This window comes from Ceratotherium simum, chromosome 8 (genome assembly GCF_057802395.1).
Source record: "Ceratotherium simum simum isolate JZ-2026a chromosome 8, ASM5780239v1, whole genome shotgun sequence".
In the NCBI taxonomy this organism is placed as follows: domain Eukaryota; kingdom Metazoa; phylum Chordata; class Mammalia; order Perissodactyla; family Rhinocerotidae; genus Ceratotherium; species Ceratotherium simum.
This window is the reverse complement of record NC_141907.1, coordinates 52,718,674-52,731,930: the sequence shown is the minus strand read 5'-3', so window position 1 is coordinate 52,731,930 and position 13,257 is coordinate 52,718,674. Positions and strand designations below refer to the sequence as shown.

The window sequence follows — 13,257 nt, the reverse complement described above, 5'->3', positions numbered from 1 at the left end:
GCTGGGGTAGCAGTACTCATATCAGACAAAACAGACTTTAAAACAAAAACTGTAAAAAGAGACAAAGAAGGGCATTACATAATGATCAAGGGAACAATCCAACAAGAGGATATAACACTTGTAAATATCTACGCGCTCCAATGTAGGTGCACCTAAATATATAAAGCAATTATTAACAGACATAAAAACAGAAATAGACAGTAACACAATAATAGTAGGGGACTTTAACACTCCACTTACACCAACGGATAGATCATCCAAACAGAAGATCAATAAGGAAACATTGGCCTTAAACGACACACTAGAACAGATGGACCTAGTAGATATATACAGAGCATTCCATCCAAAAACTGAAGAATACACGTTCTTTTCAAATGCACATGGAACATTCTCCAGGATTGATCACATATTAGGCCACAAAACAAGTCTCCATAAATTTAAGAAGATTGAAATAATACCAAGCATCTTTTCTGACCACAACGGTATGAAACTAGAAATCAACTATAGGAAGAAAATCAGAAAAGCCACAAATACATGGAGATTAAACAAAATGCTACTGAACAACGATTGGGTTAACGAAGAAATCAAAGAAGAAATCAAAAAATACCTGGAGAAAAATGAAAATGAAAATACGACATGCCAGAATTTATGGGATACAGCAAAAGCGGTTCTAAGAGGGAAGTTTATAGCAACACAGGCCTATCTCAACAAACAAGAAAAATCTCAAATAAACAATCTAACAATGCACCTAAAGGAACTGGAAAAAGAAGAACAAACAAAGCCCAAAATCAGTAGAAGAAGGGAAATAATAAAAATCAGAGCAGAAATAAATGAAATAGAGACCAAAAAAACAATAGAAAAAATTAATAAAACCAAGAGCTGGTTCTTTGAAAAGATCAAACTGTACTGTTAAATCTTCTATAAATGACTAACTGGAGGATCTGAAACACAATTAATTGCCTATTGTAGATAGTTCCTCATAGGAGTAATAGATGCCCGATCATCTGAGATTACGTCCGCTTCCTGCATACAAACCACATGAGGCAATGAAGCCGCGAAGTCTCCCAACATCATCAGTTATAGTCAAATCAGACAGAAGCAGTGGAGGGAAAGGGAACTCAAAATTAAATGTGAACTCTTGGATTGTGATTTTATAAGGATACCAGAAATTATTGTCTACATGAACAACAACTTGCTACAGAAAAAGGAAAGAGAAACTCCTAAGAAAGATGATATAAAAAACTAAGTCTCTCAAACATTCTTTTTCATGGCTGAGTGAAATGTTTGAAATCTCATATATGTCAACTTTATCATTTCCCACCTCTCCATTCTTTTATGTTGTTATCTCCTTTTCTAAACGTAAAGTCTGGCTTGACCTGATGAAAATCAGCCTAAAGCTGATGATATAAAATTATTTTTCAGTTTTAGTATCTACTATAAAACTGAACTATGTTTCTGAATTGAGGATTCCAGAAAATTTAGTCTTTTCAATGGGAACACTGCTAGAAATCTAAAATTTATTTTGTTTCTTTTATTCAATAAACATTTTTAAGACCCTAACATCCAAGGCAGTTGCTATGAAAATACAAAGATGAATTAGTCAAGGATTATGCCCTTAAGGTGCTCCCAGTTTAGTAGGGAAGACAGACGATTCATAAAACTGATTAAAAAGTTTGATTCTAATGTATGAGCCTCAAGTTTCAGAGATATATCATGATTATTAATGATTTTTCTGTCTAAATCTTGATAAAAATAGTGTGGGTCAAAAACACAGATGAAACCAAATGGGTCTAAACTAAAAATGCCTATATTTGTAAAATGAATTTGTATAAAATCAGGCAATGCTAATATTTTAGAAACACGTCTCCTTCCAGTAGAGATCTGAGAAGAATATTAGTGACAATTGAATTCAATTCTCTCAGTTCGAAGAAAGGAAAATTGATAACGGAGGTAGGTGATTGACTTTTTGATGAGTTAATAGCTAAGTCCGGACTAGAAATTCAAGGTCACAGACTCCAGTCCAGTATTCTGTGCATTATGGAAATACAATCTTTACTTACCAAAAACTGTCCTGTCTACTTGAGGATATAAGACAAATATGTGAAAAGTAGAGAAAATTAAAGAATAATTCATAATTCTATTTCAAATAGTAATCATATCTCTATTATGAAGACACCACTGTATTTTAAAATGGTTTCTGCAAGCTGAAGTGGTTTGTGAAGAAACAGGAACAGAGAGGTATATGTTTATTTTGTGTTTGTTTCCATGGTGAAAAAGAAGAAGGGATGAGAGAAATTATGATCAAAATTGAGAATAGAGGGTAAGGAAAATAATAAAATGTTCTCTAAAAAGAGTGAATTGTGTAAGTTGCATTAGAGGAGAGGTATTAGTAATATGAATTTTGTAAATGAAGAACATATCAACCATTTCCTCTATTTCATATGGTAGTATTTTCTAAGTTATAGTTATTCACATAATACCTTCTGTGTTTTTGACATATCCTTGTATTACCTTTATTATATTTATAGATACATTTTTATCAACTGACAAATATATTTCAATTATTATGACCTAACTGAAAAACCTTTCACACTGGCCCTGAATAGTTTATTTTCTTTCAAAGAAAATTAAATGAAATTTAATTAATTAATTAAGTTTAATTAAAGAAAATTAAAATGAATATTAAAGTAAATGAAATGCAAATAATAACTATTATTCCAGTACGAATATTCTCTATTTACAAGTATATGTAGTTAGAAAGTGCAAAACATCGTAATCTACCTTTAACAGGCTTGGGTACTGATCTTTAAATCCATATCAAATTTTGTGTCTCTTCTTAAAAATAATTTAAGAAACAGTGTGAAGAATGTTCCAAAATATGTTTTTCTAAATATATGAAGTGATTTGTCTGAATATTGTTTTCTAAAGTACAGAAAAAGAGGTCTTTTTTACAAATTGCCACTACCTTTTTTGTGAAAATACTTACAAAAGTCTATTCCAATAACTTTTAAGCACTTCCTTGCAATGATTTTAATATTTTCAGAGAATATTAAAGAGGAATCTATAGGTTGTCAGATAAGAAACATTTTTAATTATTGCTCAGTTAGGGAAAATAAACAAATTTCTCCTAGACTCTTGGACCATTTGACCAAATAATTTGACCACTTAATGAAAGTTTAATATGTACCAGAAAGTTTAATATTTAAATCTCGTAACAGCGCTACAACTTTGGACTATTACTGTGCCCTTTAAAGCTGAGGCAATTGATGTTCAAAAGGTGAAGTAAAAAAGTAGATTTTGTGACAAGACACAGAAATATTTTCCCTTGAACTCTGAGCTCTGGGGCCCCAGTGGGACCTGCTCTGGAACCAGAACTTGAAGCTCTGCCTCTGTCATCACAGAGCATTGGATCTGGGCTCCCCACAGCGCCTCTGTCTCAGTCTAGGCCTCCTCTGCCAAGAGATCCAGAAATCCTCCTCGCTCCCATGCTGAGTATCTAGGCTTCTGTTGGCTCAGTCCTGCTCTGGGAATCCTGTCTTGTTGGCCTTGGCGGTAACATGGTGGGGAGCATGAGCTGTGTTGGTGGAAGTGGAAAAGAGAGATGTGGATACCAACTAAAGATCAGAGATAGAAATGAAACTAAAGAGATCAACTAGCCTGGTCTCCCTCCCACTCCCATTTTCCTTCTCTCCTTCTGCCCTCCATTCCTCCCTCCCTCCCTCCCTGTCTCCTTCCTTCTCTGCCTCCCTTCATTCCTTTCTTCTCGCTAACTTTTTTCCGTATTTCCCCTTAAACTCACACACTACAGGCTTTTCGGCCACTAATCTCTACCTCAGCCTCTATAACACTAGTTGTGCATGTTAAACTCTATAGAAATACTGTCATTAAGATCTATATCTTTAGGGAGGCACCCTGACTTAGTGATTTAAAACAAAGCTAGGAGTTTGAATGAATCCTACTTCTATATTTACTGGCTGCATCAACTTGCAGATGCTGCATAAAACCTTTGTGCCTCTGTTCCTTCCTGTGAGTACCTGACTCATATGATTGTTGTGAAGATTAAATGAGATAATGTTCATTAAGTGCTTAGTACCAAAGCTGGTAACATAGAAAGTATTCAAAAACATAAGGTATTATTATAGTTTCTGTTATATATATATAAATATAGCAGTCAGTAGAATAGATGAGGCTTCTTAAAGTATTGTTATATTTTCATCCCCGAATCTGATTAATAAACATTTTGTTGTGACTCTGGGTATAATGAGATATCAGAATCAATTTTAAAATGTGATGAAATAAACAAATTGTCTTTTCTGGTGGAATCTATGTCCTTCTGTTATGGTACTAATTTCTCAGTAATAGTATTCAGTTTAATATCTGATTCACTAACCAAAATTGTCTTCATATGTTCTCCCTCTGTGCATCCAATGGCAATGACTCTTCTTGGGTGGCAAACACATACTTGAAATAAACAGAATTATAAAATGAATATTTCATGGAAAATGAGAAAACCATCACGAGCTGAAATCATTTAAAATGGAATACTATTAACATTTTAATGAAGATGGTAGATATAGAGATAAATATGCTTTAAAAGATAAAGATCTTTGACTTGATATTCAGAGCTATGGAATAGCTCCCTGGGTTTATAGTATGAGCCTCCTTGCTTATTAATCTGAAATCTCTTTGTCCTTTTTCTTTGTGAAGTTCCACTATGCTTCCTTTTATTCCATTTCTTTAACAAATATTTTACCTTTTCATTCCTGTGACTTTGTAGTTGACTCAGTATTCATTCATTTGATAAACCTTTCTTAAGCACTTTTCTTAAACATTCCTGTGAACCAGATTCAGGCTAGGCATGAGGGAAACAGAGATTAATGAAACATGGATTTTGTCCTTAAGGAACTTACAGACAGTAAGGGGAACAAGATATATAAATAAATTAGTGAAATAATATACTTGAAGTATAAGATAAAAGCATATGGAGAAGAGAAGAAAATGCTAAGGAGGTATTATTACTAGTGTGCATTATTATTATTAGGGTACATTGATGCATCTTCCCGAATTAGTCAGCATTTACAAAGTTATGTTACAGTAACAAACAGCCCATATATCTCAATAACTTTCAATAACAAAGGTTATTTTTCTCTCATATTATTATTCTTTGCAGGGTAGCTGCAGATCTTTAGCATGAATGTGAACTTGAAGGCCTTGTCTGGGACATGCTGGGCTCATGTTGGGGAAGGAATAGAGCTATGGTAGAACCATGAAATGGTTTTAAAGCTTCTATTAGGAGTGAGCACACATCACTTCTACTCACATTTCATTGGCTAAAGCAAGTCAGCTACCTTATGTTGGTAGATCAGAAAGAATAATCCTTGTACACAAAGGGAACTAGTAGAAAGGGGCCAGTAAGTATGGGACAAAGGAAGGGGCAGTAAACGTTTTAAACAAGAAATACATACACTTATCCCTGGCTCTAACCAAGAACAAAGAGCAAAGTTGGAAATATACAGTAAAAGTGCTTATTTTCATTAAATAATATAATCTTTATTTTAGCATTTTTTTTTTAAAGAAAACTAGACATTTACCCACACACGTAGTAAAGCACCATTGGCCAGAAATATTTATTTATGGGATAATTGGTTTTTATGTGATGATAGTTGAAAAGCTTTGTGGAAAGAATAATTTGGTGTTTCCACTTGCAATCAATTCTGAAAAGAAATACTTAGAAGTTGAAATTGGCCAGAAGTAGAGTCACTTTAGCAGGATTAAATATGTATATAACTTTTGAAGACCATTCTAGCTTTACTCTGGGAGATTTAACCAGAATATTTTTTAAAAATAATTTTAGTTTGTAAATTAGCATCTGAGTGAATTTATTAATCTTGTTCCCTCAGTACACTCATATTTTAAAAACATCATAACATCTTGCATGTGTTAAATCACTCTGAATGGAGATTATGAATTTATCTTTTTAAATGAAGACATTTTTGTCTTTTTCTTTTTAATTTTACCTTTGAAATAATTTTATCTAATTTGTGGAACTTTTTTTCTATTTCATAAGGGTGATTAATGTTTCTCTTCATAGTTAAAAATAAGAATATTTGATACTCATGTAAAGACAGAAGAGTCAATTATCTTTATCATAAAAACATAACTGGTGAAATCTTTGGATATTGAAAATACATGCACATTCTTCAGTTAGCCTTGATGTATAGTATATCCTTTTCCTTCTTTGGGGGTACCTTTTTTCTCTCCCCTACCTTCAATGGTTATTATAATTCAGAGTGAAAATAAAACCATTCTTTTGAGATCATTTCACAGAGACATTCAACATTCCCTTTCTGTGGGTAAATTCATGGAATTTTAACATTTTAGAATTTCTCGTCAAAGACTTTGTCTAGGTGTTCTTGCCAATTATACAATTTATTTTAAAATATCATGACTGAATTGATAAACATTGAGGTGGAAGCAATGTAAGTACAGACCAGGGATGTTTAACCAAATGAAGTGGAACAGAAGAGGGATGAACATCAGATGTATGAGAAAAGAAGATGCCAGAATTAAGGAAGAAAGTGTTAGGCGTCTAGAAAATGTGGTTTTCAGCAAAGGAAACTGCACGTGCAATAGTGTGGTGACAAGTTGGCACACTTCTGGTGGTGTAGGTGGTCCAGAAGAGGCTGAGGTGATGAGGGCCCAATCAAGCAGGAACTTTGTTACAAGACTCAGGAATTGGGATTTTATTTTGAGGCTAAAGGCAAGCCATTAAAGAGTTTAGAGTATGGGGTTACTTTTTGGAAACATCATTCTGGCATCAGCACTGAAAAGACTACAAGGGATAGGGAGACTGATTAGGAGAGTCTTGCGATAATCCGGGAAGGAGATCTGGATAGCCAGACCTAAGGCATTAATGGTGGAGAAAGGATAAGACTGAGCAATAAAAGTTAATAAAAACTCATGTACAGCTAAAATAGTTACTTAGAAGATCATACTTATGCAAGAGAGAACTTCCATGTCATGGAACGTGGAGTGTGCAAAATATGCCCATAATTACAAGAACTCATGAAATAATTGAAACATGAAACAAATAACTTTGCTAGTAAAAGCAATTTCAAGTGACCTTCAAGAGGAAATGGTTTTCAAATGACCACTTAGGATATTAAAAGCAAAGCAGTCAATATAACAGTAAATGAATTTTTAAAAATATCTGTTGATAAAGGCTTAAATCAATCTCAGTCATTCATGGAAATTCTTACATGTTTATTCCAGTGCTGTGCCAACTTTTTGGATTATGCGCCCTATTAGTGAAAAGATTTTAAATTTTGTATTCCAATATATGTTTATTAACTTCAATAAATTGTATACATATACCACCAAAAATTGTGTTGTAAAATACATTAAACATAGAAAGTTAATGAGGTGAGATATATATGATATAAAATAATTAAATTTTTACTAATAGTACAAAACATTTGGTTTCACTAAAATTAATGTTAATATTTCTGTTGAGAGCAAATGATTGATTACGTCATGATTTTTGAAAATATGGGTTTACCAATTTAAGGATCTTTTGCAAAGTTCAGTTTATTTTTTAATAATATTTTTAATGACAATCATAAGTTAAGAAAGAGAAAATACTTTACAAAAATTTACATATAAAAATGGAAAAAAGGCGCCATTCACTGTACTTATTAAATCATTATAATAATTTTTCAATCTCATTTTCCAATTATATACAGATTTTTGTTGAAACACAGATAGAAAATTTCTATTTTCCCTCATCCTAGAGTGTTCTTCCAAACTAAGGTGTTGCATTTTTATATTTGTATTTAGAAACTTTTTAGCTTCTAAATCTTGTTTCAGAGTTTTGAAACTGTCAGATATATGCAGCACATATCATTTTTAGCAACAGAATCACATAAAGATGGAAAAATTTGGCAGCATCTCTTTTTAAACTACTCTCTCTATTGGAAAACTTTCCTTTGAACAGCAGTTACTTTCTCCCTTAATATTAAAATGCCACCTTTATATTGAAAAGACAGGTTAAGTGTCTTTATTCTTTTTGAATATATCTGCTTGGTAGCAAACTACTGACTTATTACAGAAAAGGTCAGAAAATTTGAAACTTTTACTTGTCTCTTTGCAAAATGAGAAAAAAGAGTGGAAAAATGGAAAATGAGTGACTCCTCTTTAAACTCAATCCCATTACATTAGAAATTACTGTAGAATTTACTATTTAAAGGTGGTTTCCATAAAATATTGAACTGTATTAGGGACATCTTATAGCACAAAAACTGCAATATATTGTAATGTTCTGCTAGTGAAAGAATAACGGGTCCACCATTACAAATCCTGTGTGATTACACAGCTTCCCTACAAGAATCCTTCCACATGGTAAGTGACAAGTGACTGTCAGCTATATGCACCTGGTGAGGGCGCCAGTGTCACTCCTTTCATTGACTATTAGGAAAGCATAATTTCTTTCTTGTTTTTGGTCACATAAGTATAAGTAGGCATTGCATTATTTCTTTTGCTTGTTTAATTGTATTTCCACACGAGGAGATTTCAAATCAAGGATCAGAAAGCATCAAGTCGCTAATTAAAAGCCCTCACAATTCTGCTCTGCTAGTCATGTGAGTGATGTTGAAATAGGTCTGGCTCCATCAGAAGCTACAGTCATGCGTGGGGTTTGTAAACTTTTGTGTTGTGCCATGTATCCCTTTGGCTGTCTGTAAAGATTATGTATCCCTTCTTCAAATAATGTTTTTAAATGAAAACAATAAAATGCATGCAATTATAAAGGAAATTAATTATACTGAAATTTAGTTATTGAAATATTTAAAATGAAAATTGGACCAGAGTAATATATCTGCTTCTTTATTAATGTATTAAATAACAAGATCTAGTAGTGGTTTCAATTATTTTATAATAATAATAAATGCAAATATACTTTAAAGTTTTACATTAACTGTAATATTACATGAACATATCTGTTAATTTATGTTGGTTACAAATTCACAGATCCTAATACTATTATAGTATATCTATATTCATAATGCAGGAGAATATTTTCAGTTAAAGGTTAGTGAAAAGATAGATGTAGCTAATATTTTCCCACCCTAATTCATGAACTGCCTGACTCCAATCCATGGATTCCTGGTTAAATCCCTCTAACAGAAAGTTGATCAGGTGAGAATATCAAAGAAATAACAAACTGGGTTCAGTGACAACTAATCATGTCACAAAAAGTAAGCAGAAGAGAGTAAGGAATAATTTTCAATTATTGCAAAATAAGCAGACAGCATATAGACTTCCTTTGACCCAACTTTAATAGCTTTCTCCAACATTTAGTGGGAGTGTGATGTGACTATTGGTGGACATATGGATAGACAGAACATGGACAGACATTTTTTTAAACATCAACTATTTTCCCTCTCTAGATTCTTCGCCTTTTTCTCTCCAGAGTATTCCACCTTTAATTCAAATAATAAGAATTTCTATGGGTCGGCCTGGTGGCTTAGCGGTTAAGTGTGCTTGCTCCTCTGCTGGCGGCCCGGGATCGGATCCCGGGCGCGCACCGATGTACCACTTCTCCGGCCATGCTGAGGCCGCGTCCCACATACAGCAACTAGAAGCATGTACAACTATGACATACAACTATCTACTGGGGCTTTGGGGGAAAAATAAATAAATAAATAAAATTATAAGCTACTACTTAAGACTTTGTCAAGGTGGTGTTTAAAAAAAAAAAAGAATTTCTACAAGGATTGTGTTCATAAAAAGAATGTAAGGGTTTACAAATACCTAAGCATTTAGGGAATCAAAGGCAGTTCAGGATATAACCAAAATACGTGGGAGAAATGGGGTTTTAAGAATGAGAGACCATTGTTTTCCAGGCTAACAAATAATCCCCTGGTCTAGGAACAGGTGGTGGGATGAAAGCAAAATATGAGATCAGAAGCCAGTTTGAGAAAGAGTCTCTGCCTATTGCTTCCTGGACAGATAGTAAGGTCCCACAAAACGAACTTCTGTGCAGGTGATTCAAGGCAGATGGAGCTTTAGAAAGCCTTGGAGATTCTCAAGTCCTGATATGTCATGAAAGTAACTCTTTTTTTTTTTAGTAAGGAAGACTGGCCCTGAGCTAACATACGTGCCAATCTTCCTCTATTTTGTATATGGAACGCTGCCACAGAATGGCTTGATGAGCCATGTGTAGGTCCACGCCCAGGATCCGAGCCCATGAACCCAGGGCCGCCATAGAAGAGTGTGCGAACTTAACTACTATGCCACCCGGCCGGCCCCAAAAGTAATTCTTAATGTATAGCAAAGAAATACCTAGGAGTTACTAGACAATAAAGACTTGCTCAAGGCATGCCAGTGGTAATCCGGGTGGATGAATAGGACCGTGAATGTCTCAATGGATAGCCAAGGACCAGTTGGGTTCCACAAGCCCCTCTGCAAAACAGACATACCTGGATCCTGCTCTGTATGGCTGCCACTGTTCCCCACAGAATTATAGATTTAAAAGATAATGTCAAAAGGAAGCAAAGCCAAATCCTCCAAAATAGGAACCTCTGGAAGTTTGGATCACATGGCCTATTTCTCTCTACAAAGACAAATCCTGAATCTTCTCACAGTGAAGCTGAACGTGTGCAAGGACAGAAGTCTATAGAGAATGGGAGTTGGCTGGGCCACAGTGATGGCACCTGCTTGGGAACATGTGCCTATCAGTGTCCAGGAAGCTGAACAATCAATTAATTATTCCTTCTCCTTGTCTAATTAGTGTGAATAGAGGAGAGTGATTCAAAAGAGAGTTAAGAAATGGGAGAAAAGTTGAATGCCTTTTCTCATCCCTATGCACATAGGGAATAAGGTCTGGAATTCATATTTCCATCTATACTTTTTAAAAATCTTTGAAGTAATACATTGACTTTGTGTATAGCTTTGCAGAATATAGCAGGTTTGGATTTCTGAGTCTCCTACCATTTTTCTTAGATTATCACTATTTGTTTAAAATTTTTTTTTAAATAATGAGCACTTGGTACTAAATTCAAGCAAAAATGCATAATAAATTTTCATTTGAAGGCTACTATTGCGATTACAGATTTGGTAAAAAACATAGTTATTGGAATGGAGAGGGAGAAAGCTTAAAATCTTATTAACATCTTATTTGGTGAAATAGTCAGAAAGACAAGAACCCAAAAGTGTAGAGGAAAAGCTATTTAGCAGAGGTCTTAAAACATGGTTTACCTCTATTCTGTTTATATATTTTGTTTTTTGTTTTTCTATTTTTAAGGGAATTTTCCTTGTTGAAAATATGTTACACTGTTCTTTGCATTCCTAAACCACTGCAGAAGTCAGATGACAACACATTTGGGGTTCCTGGCACCCCAATTCCCTGCTATCAGGATTGTAAACGATGCTACTTTTCAACAAAGCAGTGATCCAGTGAGGGGATTAGAGGCATGAATTTTAACCAACAAAATATGAATTTGAAGTTAACATGATGCTTTTTCAGTGACTATGATCTGAGAGTACTGTGGCTAGCAAGATTAGAGGTGCAGTTGCTTCTTTTATTAGCCATTTTAAGTGGAAATCACCAAATACCCCATCAACTGGGTTTAAAGACCTAATGGAATAGTTAAGTCTGAATGATTTTGTTGCCTCTATATTGGCTTCTACTTTATGAGAGCTTGCTTCTACTCTCTGAAGAATAATTGAATAATTGTTAGCGGGGAAAGTGGGAAGGACTATTGCTATGACTAATTAATAGAAAGGCTTTATATCATCTAAATTGGATCTACTGTGACAACCCATTACACACCATACCACAGTATATGCTGGTTTAAGCATAAAGGTAATATATGATTGTAAACAGCAATCTCTCTTTTAATATTTTACAGTTGGCAGTTTAGGTTTTTAACAAAATGAAATAAATACATATTCTTAAGAGATAACACAATTTTTTTTGATTGAAATTTAATTTGATTCCTCTATGTAGTCTCTATTGCAAGGAAGAAAATCTGCTGCTGCCAGAGGCCACACTGGTCTCCTCACTCCAGGAACTGTGTAAGCCGAGAAGATGAGTGTGAGGAGACGGGCTCTCCGTCAGCATGAGGAATGGTGCTATCTGGGCCTTGCTTGTAGCTTGGAGATGATCAAGGAAGAAGCAAGTATGCATCAGAATTGGGAGGCTGTTTTTTAGCTTTATTTAGCTCCCTTTGTTTTAGCTGAAGAAATTATATTTCTTTAAAAATGCATTATATATTATTTTGCTTAATTCATATATTAATTTAGTGTTTATTGTTTGTTGATGATGCTATGATTCTTTTTGTAGTTATTTGAATCCCATGAGTGCTTAATGGAAAAGGCAGTATTTATTAATTTATATGGTACACTGCCTAAGAATTAGGTGCTTAATAATTGTTTTTCGCACCATCAAATGACATGATTTATATCATATCTTTAGTGTTGCAACTAAGAACAAAGAACCACAGACTTCTATGTGATTTTCCAGTTGCAATGGAAAGTTTAAAAAATACTAAATTGTCAGCCATGAGTACCTCTTATAATTACCTATTATGTATGTCCAATTAAATCCTACTCATTCTTAAGATCTCAGTTCAAATATCACTTCAATAAAATATTTCCCACCTTCCAACACTGAATCAGACTTTTCCATTATAATTTCTAAACATTATGCACCTTTGGTCATGTCCTTTACACTGCCTAGAACTTTGATAATTTTACATTTAATCATATAAACAATTGACTAACATCAGTCTACACCTCTGTCCTATTGAATGAAGAGGTCATTTCTTTTGTTTCCTCCCATTTTTTAGTGGAATGCATGACATGATAAGAGTTCAATAAATATATGAATTTATTAAATAAAATAAGTGAATTTATTAACATTGCTTTTGAAGGAGATTATAACATAGTGACAAAAAGGTAAAATACCAATATAAACATAATTAATATAAATATAACCCGATATATGATAAAAATAAGCACATAGTGCTATGGGAGAACAGTGGTGAAGTGTAGAACTCTAGTTGGGTGGTTTCTGGGAAAGGCTTTGACTAGGATAACTGTCTTTTGACTGTATTCCATCCTCCCCAGCTACCTTGTACATACTTGTTCTGTCAATCAGAGTCTCTCTGGCTGGTGCATAAACGTATTCAATGTTTTTTCTATCTTAAAACAACTATTCTAAGTGCCACTCTAGAAACATATTAACTTTGGATATAAAAA

The 13,257-nt window shown here is 33.9% G+C and overlaps 1 long non-coding RNA gene across 7 annotated transcripts in view; it reads left to right on the top strand.

Annotated features, from left to right (window-relative positions):
- LOC147916463 (uncharacterized) overlaps positions 1-13,257 on the top strand; it is a 255,346-nt gene that overhangs the window by 207,495 nt on the left and 34,594 nt on the right. For all 7 annotated transcript variants that reach the window (XR_015552927.1, XR_015552931.1, XR_015552928.1 and 4 more), the window contains one exon: positions 12,005-12,176. This is a non-coding gene — a long non-coding RNA (uncharacterized LOC147916463). The remainder of the gene's footprint in view (positions 1-12,004; positions 12,177-13,257) is intronic.